Source organism: Vigna unguiculata, chromosome 1 (genome assembly GCF_037176805.1).
Source record: "Vigna unguiculata cultivar grain cowpea cultivar isolate G323 ecotype 2 chromosome 1, ASM3717680v1, whole genome shotgun sequence".
In the NCBI taxonomy this organism is placed as follows: domain Eukaryota; kingdom Viridiplantae; phylum Streptophyta; class Magnoliopsida; order Fabales; family Fabaceae; genus Vigna; species Vigna unguiculata.
The window spans coordinates 6,307,308-6,322,534 of NC_140792.1; the positions used below are offsets into that span (position 1 = coordinate 6,307,308).

The following is a 15,227-nucleotide window of genomic DNA, read 5'->3' on the forward strand; positions in this document are numbered from 1 at the left end:
TATCATACTTTTTGGTGGGTACGACCAAACATTTCAAACAAGTTAGTGAGTTTTAATGAATTGTGTAATTTCACTCCATTAAATTTGGCGCAAGCAATGCATGATACTCATATGGTAGTTCAAACGTATGGTGCATTTATTCATCTTCATTCTTCACCATCAATCACACATCTACTCTATCTTGCTCTTCATAAAGAAGATGCTTTAGATGTAGTAATTAGAGTAAGGTGGAATATAAATTTAGTTCTTTGAAATATCTTAAAGTTTTTATACAAGTTCACTATGCTTTTACTCTTCATATTTAATAGAAATATTTACTTTTAATATATGAGAAATTTTAAATCATCACTTATGATAGATATATGACTAAAAAAATTGTTAATTTTATGAGAATTAAAATTGAATATAAAGATGGTTTGGGAGACTGAAGTCAACAAACTGTATTTTACTCTAATAATATCGCTAGATAAATAGGCTTTCAGTCTTTAAATTTCAAATAATTTTGTTTTGTTCTCTTAATTTGAAATAATATTTTTTTTTTATAATTCTTAAAAGTATGTATATTTTACTTTCTTTCCCCTGTACAGTAAAAATTTAGTTTATACAACTAGTAATGGCTAGTTACTTTGATTTTATACTTTTATGATGAAATATTTAACTATGTGTTTCTCACTACAAAAATAATTATTTTTAGTGGGATTATATTTGGCATTTATGAGGTTTTAACCTCCACTAATGATTTTACCAGAGGTTTGCAATTTCTCTAGAAGAACAAGCGTGACTAACAGATTACTGAGATTCTTAGCAACCCTTGGAACTAGCACAACTTACTGGGAGTTTCAAAAACTCCGTTAATACCCAGGATTCTGAAAACACCTGTTAATACTTGGGTTTTTGAAAACCTCCACTAATTTGCGGGGTTTGAAAATCCACGTTAATGCATGGGGTTCAGAAAACTCCCGTTAATGCTTGGGGTTATAAAAATCCCCATTAATTCCTCAAAAATCCCCATTAATACCAAAAAGTTAGTGCTTATATATTATTATGGCATTACTATAATGCTAAAGGTGTACTTTCTTGATAATTAATTTGTTTAGTTAATTCTTTGAGTACGAAAAGAACCTTATTCTATGGAATTTCCTATTTGATGGCTTAACATTTTGGTTTTCATTATTATTTTGGAGGATGATTACATTTGACAATACAACCAAAACAAAAAGAAAAGTAACTTAACCATTTTGTATGACCCTACCCTAATATAGATAAATTGAATACTCTTAGAGGCTAAGTTTCTATAAAAGCATTCATTTTTATAACACATCTCATTAACTAAAAAGCAAAAACTCCAAGGCTACTTCAAAATAAGCAAAAACTCCAAGGATAGAGTTGTTCCTTATTAGCATAATTAACCAAAAGTTTCCTAGAGGCATATTTGTTGACAAATTCTAAAAGTAAACGAATAATATCGTCTAATGCGGTGCTTGATGTTGATCATTTGTTTCTTTGTTAGGAACACTTCCTTGATCAGATACCTAACATATAAAAAATAATGATAATTAATAACTTTCCAAATAATAATATCAAACATATATTAATTTAATAAAAATTTAAATATTACCGTTGGTGCATGATGCATAGTAAAATCACGGGGCAACTCTCCTTGATAATTTTGAACCAAAAAATTAACCATTGCCTTCATTTCATTGAGTTGGCTTGTAAATGTAGAAACCTATTTTAAAACTCAAAATTATTCAAAATAGAGAAAATAACTCTTATTTTCCAGTTTTGAAGAAAAAAATGGAGCTCTTTTGACAATCTTGGTTTACATAACATAGACAATCGACTTACTTCAAACATATTCAAACATCAAATTTGATAAAAGTAATGCATCATGATCAAAACTAAAAAACTAACCTGATTTTGTAACTGAGCATTAGAAGGATAATTTGAAGATGTTCTACTATATGAATGACCCTTGGAGCAAAACACTTTATATGGGCAAGGACCCAAACCCAAACCCCTAACACGTCCACAATGTTTTTGGATTCCAAAAGCAAAAGCTAAGAAATCAGTACTTGATATTTCTTTTGATACAGATGATGATGATATTGATTCATATACTTGAATTTTTTCCTTCAAAGAACAGATGAAGAAACTAATTAAAATAACACAAAGTATGGTTGACAATTATATACTTTATTAGAATTGAACTTACACTAATTTCCCTCGCTTCATCACTCACAAAGGCTCCATTAGCATGTTTATGTGTTGCTATCCATACCTCTCCTCTACTAACCTTGTGGCCACACTCTTTTTCCTATAAAATTGAAGAAAAAATATATGACACATAAAACCAAAAATTGAAACAAAAAGTTCACATTAAGATATGTAGTATTGTCACCATTTCATCTCTTTTCCTTGCAATGCTCTTAGATCCACATCTGTGAGCAATGGTTTGCTTTGCGCTATTATCTTTATTTTTCAGAGCATAACGTATACAAATTAATAATCATTAACTTGAACGATGTTGATGAAAAATAGTTTCAATATACCTTCGTTTTTGAATTTAGTTGATAATCCACAAAAGAAGCCTAATGATCTCTATCTATTCCTGCTGGAGCCAATGCAATCAATTCATCTCTAGTACGTGTTCCATCATTTTTAAGTTGCCACAATTCTTGTCGATGGTCTCTCCACTTTATATTAAGTGATTTGATGATGTGGCATATATGAACATCAGAATGGACATCAAACTTAGCCTTCAAAACATAAAACAATTAAAATTAACAAGAGTTATAGTATAATTAAATTATATATTAAGCTTTTACAATGTTGACCTGAATAGTGTTCTTAAGTTTGTCTTCTTTATAATATTTAGGAATCTTCTTCCAACTAGAATAGCTAATGGGAAGAGAATTAGAGTTTCTTGCAATGCTACCTAAGAACATATTCAATAATGCTCCACCATTTGCAATTGGTTGACCCTCATTATTTCACTGCACAACAATCCTTTCATTAGGAGGTAAATGCTAGACATCATTGGTTCGCAGTTGTTTTGTAATTCTCTTTCCTTGACATCTACGGAATGTGAGAAAATAATTATTACTAATTTATTATAAAGACAAATATATGTATAATATATTATGTAGTACTTTGTATATAGTTGCTTACCAATCACATTAACAAACCTTGCTCTTTTTCGAGTTGCAGGCATTTGTTCATCTAGTTGCAACTCAGTCTCTTCATTTTCTTTCTCTTCATTTTCAGAATATGAATATGATGTAGTTGGTATTGTTAGTTCAGATATAAGAAAAGATTGATATGGTGGTTGAGAATTAGATTGAGGTGTAATTGGGGGTTGGCTAGTTGAAGATATCCTCACTTTCAGGGTTCCTGAAAATACATTGGTTAGATATTCCGAAAACTAAATATAAAATCAAATTGATATATACAAAATCTAATCTATAATAGAATATATACAGAATGCAGAATATAAAATATATACAATATATATATATATATATATATATATATATATATATAAATATATATATATAATAGGACAAAACAAATTACTTGCCTGAGATGCAGATGGAGGTGGAGGACATGCATATTTAGGACCTTGTTGAATACTTGCTTGAGATGCAAATGGAAGTGTGGGGGGGGGGGGGGGGGGGGGGAATGAAAATGAAGGAACCTTGTTGAATATTTGCTTGAGGTGTAATTGGGGTTGGAATTTGTACTTGGTAGACAGCTTTTGTCGCCTAAACTGTCCCAAACAAACTAAATTAATCACCCTTTACTAATGCAGTATAAGGATCACCTCAGGTCAGTCCAAGGATGGAGTCAATGCAATGAGTGGATTGAATGCTAAATACATGTTTTTGGGAGATTTTTAAAAGCATAAAAGATAGACAAAGAAATTAAAACGAAGGCATTTGTAAAGTGATGAATTAATGAAACTAACTCATAAGAAATATGCTAGACACTTAAAAGAAGAATAAATGAGAATGTATGTAGCCATGAAACTAATGCAAGGATAACAAGGAGAAGAAATGACAACATTTGAAACAGATAACAAAAATTGGCCTAGCTAGTGTCTAAAACTCAATAACAAAGTGATCACTAAGAAAGAAGGGAAACAAAACTAAAAATGATGTCTACGTACTCCACTAGCTAGTGCCCTATTTTAATTTAGAACTTGATTTGGCATAACACAAGAGCATGAAACCAATAAAACAGTGACTGACCCAAGCCATATGGAGCCAAAAACAGAACTGCAATGTATATCATGGAAAGCTTAAACAATAACTGTAAATTAAACATAATAAAAATGCAAAGTAACTTTAAACTAGGATATATTCAACCAAGATGGATGCTCTCTGGACAGCAGCAAATGAAGTGCAGGACAAAATAAAAATATAAAATCAGAAGCTAAGTGTAAAATGCAAGCTGAAAATATTCATTGAAGACATAAAACTCCCACAACAGATTGAATTGGCAAGAACATTCATCATGGATTTCAACTTACATAGTCTTAGAATCAAAATAACAACTGAATAGCAAACTAAAATAAAACTCACAATCCATATCACAATGCAAAGTGCTCAACAATTCATCTTCGAGGAACTTGAAAAGAAATTTTTTTTCAGAGAATAGAGAATTATGGTGTTGTCTAAGAGCTAACAAAAGAAACTGCACTACAGAAAAAAAACACTCCCTCGTTCTCTCTATCCCCTTTTCCAAATTCCAGCCCCCTACCCTCTGCACCAAATTGCCTCTCCAAATTCCCAACAACATCCTGCCAAAAGCTGCCAAAAGCTGATTATCCTTTTTTGAGTGTGTGTGCTGCCAGTGCTCACAGAATTTTCTTCTATTTTGTCTGCTGATGTGGCAATGACAACCAACCCTAGATCAGCTCCCTTTTTTGGGCCATTCCATGTGCAGAGAAGAAGCCCATTAGGTGAAGAAAGGGTCTGCTTCAAGGCTTTGCTAAATGCACCAAATTTTCAACGAAAACATGAGGTGGTTTTTGCCTTTGTAACTGCTGCCATCTTCCAGAGTAAACTGCATCTCGCAAAAAATTCCAAAAATTGCGTTCTACCACTTCAATTAAAGCTCTTTGAGTGTAGAATCCAACGCAACAAGAACCAACTCATTTGAACACCTATATAGAAAGTTATGATCAAAACAAGCAGCAAAGGTCAGTGCTGAAAAATCGGCGTTTTTCCGCCAGTGGCGGCAACAGGGTAGCGCCAGGCGGGAACGTGATAGTGGAAAATGATCCTTTAAGATGCGCCGGGCGGTAATAAATACCGCCAGGCGATACTGCAACTTTTGAAAATAACTTTAAAATATCACATTTTGAAGCTAAGATTGAAAGATAAAGGAAACTAAAATGGCAAGTGAGTGCAATAAGCTTCAATATGAAGGTATAGAAATTGAGTTATCAGTACTTTAATTCATGGAGGTTGAGTACTAGGTAGTGAAGAATGAGTACTCACTTTAGTTTTTGACTTAGACTTACTTGAGGTTGAAAAGTTCATCTTCAAGACTCCTAACAACAGATAAATATTGATAAAGTTAGAAAAATCACAAAGCCATGCAGAAAAGAAAAGAATTAACAAATATGCTTATAGGATTGAAAACATTTCAAAGTAGCTAATTAGATTTTCAATATTCAAGCCTGTCTTAATACAACAACTCCAATAGCTAAAAAATGTTAGGACTACCTAAAGACTTTCAAAGCACTTTTCTACAAGTCAAAGCAGCTAAGGAAACATGTAAGAAAGCTCAAAACAATAAAAAAATCAAAACAGAGTAAACAATCAAATTTAGACATGGTTCCTTTGATTTCAATAACGCACACATGCTAGACTAGACAGTAGAGTTTATGAAGAATAACAAAAACTATGAAAGCTTTTTGAGGCATAAATAGTTAGGATTCGTTTAAGAAATAGTGAACATCATAATGCAAATTTAGAGGTCAAAGAATAAAGGAGATGCATAAATGAGGCTTGGAAAATTGTGAAGATGGATGTCAAAATAAAGTTTTGTTTATCCTTGTTATGTAATAATATTGGTACAAAATTACCTGGATGAGATTGATAATGAGATGTAGGTGTAACTACATGTCCCCATGTAGAAGATTTATTGGTTGATATTTTCTTCTTGATTGATATTTTCTTCATCTTCAGGTGGTCTACCAAATAATATAAACACATCAAATTCAACAATGAAGGATATTAATTTAAGATGAATTAGTAAAATGACTCAACAATTGAAAAAAGAAAAAAAAAACTTGCTAGTTGTATATTTCCATCCTTGTTAGAAAATAATATTTCTAGGTTTTGTTGTTCAAATGGCTCACATTCATGAAATTGTCAACATCATCTCCATCCATGTTGTATAAGTCTCTAGGCTTTACATGTACAAGTATGCACCAATTTTTATCCAACTCATCGTCTACATAATACACCATTTGAGCTTTTGATGCCTTAATGTATGGCTCGTCATTATCATTATCATCGGTGTGGATTAAGTGTGCAAACCTTACTAATGTAAATCCATACTCATGACTTATAATCCCTCTAGATTTAGTTGTATTAGCCTAGTGAATTAAACAATTGAGAATCAACCATGGTAGTTTATCTCAATTATGTCTACCAATCGACCATAGCCCTCTGACCGTAATAAGAAAGAGTATAGGTATAGGTAAAAGCCTCCTTCTCATGTCTAAAGGAGGAGATCCAATATTTCTTTTATCTAAATCTATCCGTTGGAGCAGAGCCAAAGCCCTTGAAAGGAGGACCTGAGGATAGAGACCTCTACCCTCACTCGATAGCAGAAGGACCCATAGCCTTCTCTTTTAGAGGGAAAACTAAGCACCAATGAATAACTTGCTCCCCCAACCCATCGATGAACACTTCAGCATCGTACTCGGGGTTTCTGCATCTTCAGCTACAGACTCTTATTCCTTCCATGTATATCTTCTGTCCGGGCAGTTGCCCTTTTTTCTTCTATAGTCAAGTCGGCCTTTTCCTCTGCTCTGAGGGTGCATCTACGCGAATGCATATCTGGACATGGTGTCTTTCCCCCGAAACCTACCTTTAAATAAAGGAATAGTTGGATTGCCCTTCCTTTTTTGAAGGGAGTGGATCCTTTCCACAAATATAACTCTCGGTCTTCTTTTTGGTTCAGCTACTTAGCTTGAGTAAGACTGAATTTCTGGGTTAAGATTACATTCTCCTAGAGGGTCGTCCCTTCTTCCCTGATAGATAGCGCTAGTATAGAGATTAGGCTCTCCTACCTACATAGAAAGCAACCTTCCCTTAGATTATATCCCAGCCCGGTCAGTAAGAAATGGATTACCATCCTACTAGAAGAAATAAAAAGAATAGACTGATTCCAGGATCTCTTCTTGGCGAATTTCTCCACTTAGGATTAGCGGGATCATAGACTACAGAAGTAGCGCTTTCTACGAGTAGATTAGCATACCCGATCAGGTCCGGGGTTGGGATACCTGGTTCTAGTGCTATGAACCAGAAGTTGCTCGATAGGAAGGGCTTCTTTATCAAAAAGAGAAATGATATTTCATAATAGAGGAAAGATGGTAGCCTAGTTTGGATTAAAGGTATGCCACAAGGCTATCCGAGTTCACAGATGTCCCTACTTACCTCCAAACTGCATTTGATTATCACTACTACTTGCATAACTCCTTGTCCCAAATATACCAAACACTCCATTGTTTTGTGTTTTAAGCCATAGATCACGCTCCAATATACAAAATTTGAACCCATTAACATTGTAGGCACTATATCGCTTTGCATAATCAATAGGACCCATGGGTAAGAACTTTAAATAATCTGAATGGATATCAAATGATTCATTTCTTGTCTAAAACACAAAAGATAAGAATCATACAAATTGTAATATACTCATAAATAAAAGATTTCTAGAAAAAAATATACATACACGACGTAAAAACCACTCAACAAATTCTTTATGAACCCTTTTGTCTAAGCCATCCATATATTGAGGTGTGTTTCTTGGCATGTTTATCTAAGATTTATCCATGGTCTGTTCAGGCCAAAATAATTCATACATTATTATAGTATAACAATAATAAACAAAACAAAGGAGAATAATGAATTCTCCTTTCCTATCTAAAGTAGAATTTGGTTGAACAAACCATATGTATATAAAAATTGGTTGAACAAGCGATATGTATATATATAACAAGAAATTGATAAATAAAGAACAAAGAAAAAAAAGTATTAAAATATAATGAATGTGCCATAAGAGATATTATGTCTTGTAAGATAAATTTGATTATTGAAAGAAGATAATGTATTTAATTTGGACTAGAAAGTGTTGATAATAGTTGAATAGCCAAAAAGTTTTAATCAAGAAGATATTATAAAGTTTGGCCCATTTATTATATTATAAAATTTTATTAATAAGAAAAATCAAATATGAATTCAAAAGTATTGGTTCAGAATACATAGTTTTTAAGTGTGAGTGGTTTTGTTGGAATAATTATGAGATTAAATAATGGTGTACTCCACCATGCAAAGTATCTTAGTTAGTGCACAATAACATCTTAGCTTTATATATATATATATATATATATATATATATATATATATATATATATATATATATATATATATATATATATATATATATATATATATATATATTACTTTTTTTAATTCCCTTTTTATAATTCATAATTAAAAATGTTTCCTTCTCTGGATATTTAAGAAGCTTAATAATCATGTGAAGCGGTTTTATTAGTGGGTTATTTTTCTGTTTTTAATAAATGCGAGTCTATAGGATTCCTATTTTGTAGGCGTCAACTTAGTCATGTATGCTAGTCTGATGCTAGTCTGTTATCTTTTTATATTGGCTATAAAGTAGCCTATTTTTGAGGCAATAAACACACAATTCTTGCACCGATACTTTGATATACACTTTCAAACTGGCATCAAAGCTTTACGGGGCCTGATACAGAAGCTACAACTTACTTGTGAGAAGCAAAGTCTCAAAATGCAAAGCGGGAAGTTATCGACCAAAATACCTTACTTTGATGGTCAACATTATGACCATTGGAGTGAATTAATGGAGAATCTTCTTTGTGCCTAGGGTCTTTCGAATGTAGTCAAAACTGGTGTCGAGGAGCCACAAGAGGGCACGACTCTAACTACTGAGCAAACAACAAAGTTTGAGAAATCTAGACTCGAGGATCATAAGGTAAAGGATTACCTCTTCCAAGCCATTGATCGAATGGTCTTCGAGCAAATTCTTGATAGGAGTACATCCCAAATTGTGTGGGATTCACTGAAACGTAAATATGGAGGAAATGCACGTCTGAAGAAATCCATGCTCAATGCATTGTGACGAGAGTTTGAGGTGCTTGAGATGAGTGATACAGAGACCATCTCAGAATACTTTGCACGGGTTATGGCAATGGCGAATAGGATGCGAAGCAACGGAGAAATTATGCTGACTGCAAGGTGGTTGAAAAAAATTCTTCGCACACTAACAACACGGTTCACTTATGTGCTAGTCTCGATTGAGGAATCATAGGACACTGAGAACATGTCCATTGATGAGTTACAAAGCTTGTTAGTTGTCCTTGAGAAAAAATTCAAACGAATCAATTGAGATGATGAGAATGTATTGACATCTGAAAGCGATTACGGTAGAGGTCGAGAAGGAAGTAGAGGGCCCAACCGATGACATGGACGTGGTAGAGGAAGACAATCCTTCTCCAAGGCAACTGTGGAATGCTTCAAGTGCCACCAGTTGAGGCATTTTCAGTATGAATGCCTTAAATGGACCAAAGAGGAGGCAAACTATGCAGAACTTGATGACACTGAAGAGTTGCTCTTGATGGCCACGATCAACGAAGAAGCCAACAAGAAGATAACATGGTTTCTAGATTCTGGGTGCTCTAATCACATGTGTGGTGATAAAAAGGCTTTCGTTGACTTGACGTATGAGGCTAAGCATTTTGTGAAATGTGGAAATTATTCACGTATGGTTGTGGTTGGCATAGGAAGTATCAGATTAGTTTTCAATGGCACCACTTTTCTAATATGGGATGTATATTATGTACCAAAGCTTCAAAAAAACTTATTAAGCATTGGTCAACTTCAGGAAAGGGGTCTCTTCATCCTTATACAAAAGGGAAAGTGCAACATCTATCACCCATCCAAAGGTTGGATTGCCCACACAAATATGAACAAAAAATCGTATGTTCATTCTTCTTGATGAAGGCTGAGACACTTTTCCTCCCACTGACGAGTGTCTACATACTTCCTCCACTGACCTTACTTATCTCTGGCATAAAAGGCTCGGTTACCTACACTACAAAGGCCTAAAGACTCTACAAACCCTAAACATGGTACATGATCTTCCAACACTTGATTCCTCGGATGTTGTATGTCCTGATTGCTTCATTGGCAAACAACATCGCAATCCAACTCCTAAGACAAGCAAGTGACATGCAAACACTATCTTGGAGCTTATACATGTAGACATATGTGGACCTATATAACCTATTTCTCATAGTGGAAAATAGTATTTCTTAAGCCTCATTGATGATTATAGTCATAAAGGGTATGAGTATTTGCTTTCTAAAAATTTGAAGCTTTGGAGTGTTTCAAGTTATACAAAAGCATGGTGGAAAAGGAAGTTGGGGCGTCCATCAAATGTCTCCAAATCGATAGAAGAGGTGAGTTCAATTCTCTTGCATTCAAATCTTTTTGTGATGAAAATGGTATTAAGCGACAACTTACCACTACCTACACGCCACATTAAAACGGAGTCGCTGAACGTAAGAATAGGACTGTTATGAACATGGTGAGATGTATGCTCTCAACAAAAGGAATTCCAAAATTTTTTTGGCTAGAAGTAGTAAATTGGGCATTTTATCTTCTAAATCGTTGTCCCACACATGCCGTGAAAAATATCACACAACAAGAAGCTTGGAGTGGAATCAAACCTTTAATCAAACACCTTCGAGTTTGGTGATGCTTAGCTCATGTACATCACAAAGCAGCCCTGCTTTCGCTCCTCAATCTCATCACACATCAGCCTTCATATGATCATCACGACTTTGATCTTCTCCTTCCATCTTGCATCAACATCAACTTTCTCTCTTCGCACAAAATCTGCAGCACCCATTTCTCTCGAAGACAGATTCATGGGATTTCCAAATCAGGAGGTTTCCAATCGTGCATCTTAAGTGAAACTATGCATTTGGGTGAAGGGTTGATCTGCAAATAAGTAAGATTGGAGTTAAGGGGTCAAGAATGCAAATTAGCAAAAAGAGAAGGGTTTCCTAGCAAAGAGGATTTATTAAAAAAGGGAATTTTTAAAAAGGGAAACTAAATAAAACAAAATACTATTAAAGCTAACCTTTTAAACACATTTTTATGAAAAATCTATTTTTCTAAACTATCAACGAAAACTAATTAATTCAAACCAAACAAATATTTATTTAAACTAAAAAGAAAGTTTTAAAATGGAAAAACACTATAAAATGGAGTGCTAATATACATCTCTTTTAAGCATTGAACAATTTTAGAATGGGGTTGAAAAAGAGTAAACTTGAAATCCAATTAATAGTTCAACTAATAGTTTAACCATTGAAATGGAAAGAACGATGTTGAATTGAAAGTAGAGAACGATGACGAAATCGAAAGCATGTAGAATGATGACGAAATCGAAGAACGATGTTTATTACCTTATTTCAAGGAGAACAATTGATGAAATCGAAAGAATGAACATCTTCCTCCTAGGGCACGAGCTAGAACTGCTGCAGGGAGATAAAATTAGAGAGACCAAACCGAAATTGAAGGTTAGCGAGCATGAAATCACTAATGCGTTTACCACAAAGAGGCACGAGCCCTGATTTTAGGTAGAACGATGAAATCGAAAGCTTCCTTCTAGAGCATGAGCCACAACTACTTCAAGGAGATGAAATCAAATAAATGAAAATAAAAATGAAAGTAGTAATTATGAAATGAAGGAGACGAGGATACGCACAATCCTGCTTCTTCTTCTTCGAGAATATGTGCCTAACTACAGAGGTAACATGAGAAATGGAGAAAGAGAAAGAGACCAAGAGAAAAAGCCCTTAAAAAATTATGAAAAAAGAGAGAAAAATAAGAGGGTAATGATAATTTTACTAGGGTTTGTTAAAAAAACCCTGATACTTGTTGAAGGTTTTTAAAACCCCTACTATGTATATCTTTTCCTTGAGGTTATTATAACCCCTAGTAATAAATCCCCAATATAATTAAATATTTTTGTAGTGACCATTAAAGCTTTCAATATTGTGATTTGTCTTATAAGAGAGATACATCTTATAAGTGTATCAGAAAAAAATGTTGAGTTAGGGGGTTGAACTAAACTTTACAAAGAATTTAGAAATAGGAACTCAACGAAGGACTTACAATAAATACTTTAAAGAAAATTAATTACACTTATTTTTAATATTTTAAAATTTTCGACAATTATGTAATACAAATTTAATTTATATATGAATGGTAACAAATAAGAAAAAGATAACAACACCATGAATTATATTGGTTTAGTCTTATAAGAGAGATACATCTAGTTGTTTGACCATATCGATTAAGTCAATATACCAATTTTAAGTTTTTAATGGTATGCCGAAAGAACAACAAGAAATAAACATACCACAAGATCTTGAATCCTACAAAATCTCTTAAAACCTTTTATGAAACTCTATCCTAAGAAAGTCTCTTCATATTGTAGTTAAGAACAATACAACTCCAAAAAGAAAAGTTGAGGAAAGAATATGACATAAACAAATTTCAACTTAACCCAAGAAAATAAAGAAATGTGATCTTTAATGTTACTCTGTCAAACTATGATCTTGGTTGCACGATTCTTGTAGAAAACCTCAAAGGAAATGATTTAGAATGCAAATCTTGTTGACATTTAAGATTTAGAAAAGTTTGATTGAGTTGATTTAATCTTTCCAACCACTTGGATTTGTTGATAGATGTGTTCAAGAGTTGATATTGTAGTTAAGCTTGCATTGAGTTGTAATTCTTAGGATTAAGGTGTGATTGAGTGTGGGTGTGATGTTAGATCTCGTTATTTCATGTTCTAAAATTGTTTTAAAAATTCGTTACATGATTCCTTTTGGTTTAAATAAAAGGAAAAGAATTTCAATTAATGGAAAGTAGTTTTAACCTATTGAAATATTTATAGCCTCACTACGACAAAAACAATTTTTACTAGAGGTTATTTATGACATTTCAGGGGGTTTTAACCCCCGTTAAAGAGTTACCGGTGGTTTGTTTTTCCCCTAGAATAATTAGCGTCGTTAATAGATTACCGGCGGTTTTGACTAACCCTTGGTAACACAACACTTATTGGCGATTTTAAAACCCTTGATAATTACTGGCGGTTTCAAAATCCCTGGTAATTACCGACGGTTCCAAAATCCTGGTAATTATAGGCGATTTTAAACCGCTAGTAATTACTTGCGGTTTTAAAACCCCTAGTAATTACCAGCGGTTTTGGAACCCTTGGTATTTATTCCTTGTATGTAGTTTTAAATCTTTTATACTGTATAATAGTACCGAAAGTCCATTTTTTTACCCTTGCAATGCAATTCAATATTTATTGATGTTTTTACTTTTCAAATTCTCTTAATTTTATTTGTTATACTTTTTGAATGCATATAATTCATAAAGCATATGATAAGCAAAATTTTTTAACATTCAGATATTTATTTATAACTAGATATAACATTCATAAAAACAAGGAACGTAGTCTATAAGTTCAAAGTAAATAATAAAGTTTAAACGTTCAAACTAATGAAATATTCTAATATCTTTGTTCTAATTGTTATAAAGTTAAATAAAATGGAAGTCTAATAAGATTCTTCAACTATCAATCTTGATCTGAGTCATTTGTTTCTCCATTGGGAACACTCCTTTGATCAGATATCTAACATTAAAAATAAAAATAATTAGTAAAATTCTTCACAGTATAAAATATATATTGGACAGGTCCTCCAAGCTTGGCATCTTCTACCAAATGTACAATTAAATGAATCATGACTGTAAAGAAAGAAGGAGGAAATAACATCTCCATGTGGCACAATGTGAGGAGAACTCTACTTTGTAGTTGGTCAAGTTCATCCATTCTTAAAACTTTATTGCAAAATTGTCTAAAAAACATACACAAATCAATCAAGATAGAACATACTTCTTTAGGAAGTGTATTTCTCATTGCCAAAGGTAAAAGTTGCTCCATCAAAACATGTGAGTCATGACATTTTAATCCACCAAGCTTACGTTGTTTAACATCAATGCATCTACTAATGTTACTAGAGTAACCATCTGGAACAGTCATGTTCTTCAAAGTTTTGAGAAAGATATCTTTATTTGCATTTGTCAATGTATATATAGCAGGGAGATATCTACCATTCTCATCAGGCCAAACTTCAGGTCTAATACCCCAAAGTTGTAAATCCTTTCACGCTTTTAGATTGCCTTTACATTTTTTTGAACTATCATTCAACAAGGTAAATACCACATTATCACATACATTTTTTTTTTCAATATGCATAACATCCAAATTGTGATGTAATAAGTTGTCTACCCAATAAGGAAGTTCAAAAAATATACTCTTTTTTCGCCATTATTGAGTGTCTAACTTAGCATGATTAACTCCCCGTTGTCTTTTGGCTGGTTCTTCAAGTATTGGTTCTTTCCTAAATTCAACATTGACATTTTCAACTTGTTGTAAGACATCATATACTGACTAGGGATGTAAAAAATATCTGTACCCGCGGGTATACGCGGATAAAACCCGTAATGGGTAGGAAACGAATATTAAAAATGGATACCCGCTACCCGTGGGTACGGGTATTTTTGATACCCACATGTTAACGGGGCTGGTACGGGTATCATATTATCCGTACCCGTGGATACTCGTATCCGCTAAACTTTAATTCACAAAAATACCTTATATATATATATATATATATTAGTAAAAAACATTATGACCTAATTTTTTCTAAGGTGCACATCTTGTCTTGTCTTTTGTTTTTATTCTTCTAGCTTTATGTATTGGTACATTGTATTCTTCCAAGTACACCCTTTGACATTCTTCTCTTTCCCTTCTTTGAAATTGGGCATATACATCAAACTCTATATAGACAGTGATATTTA

General features: G+C 33.1%; 1 pseudogene; it reads right to left on the reverse strand.

Moving 5' to 3' along the window:
- Window positions 1-1,469: 1,469 nt before the first annotated feature.
- Window positions 1,470-7,845, reverse strand: LOC146888664 (uncharacterized; annotated as a pseudogene).
- Between the last annotated feature and the right edge of the window lie 7,382 nt (window positions 7,846-15,227).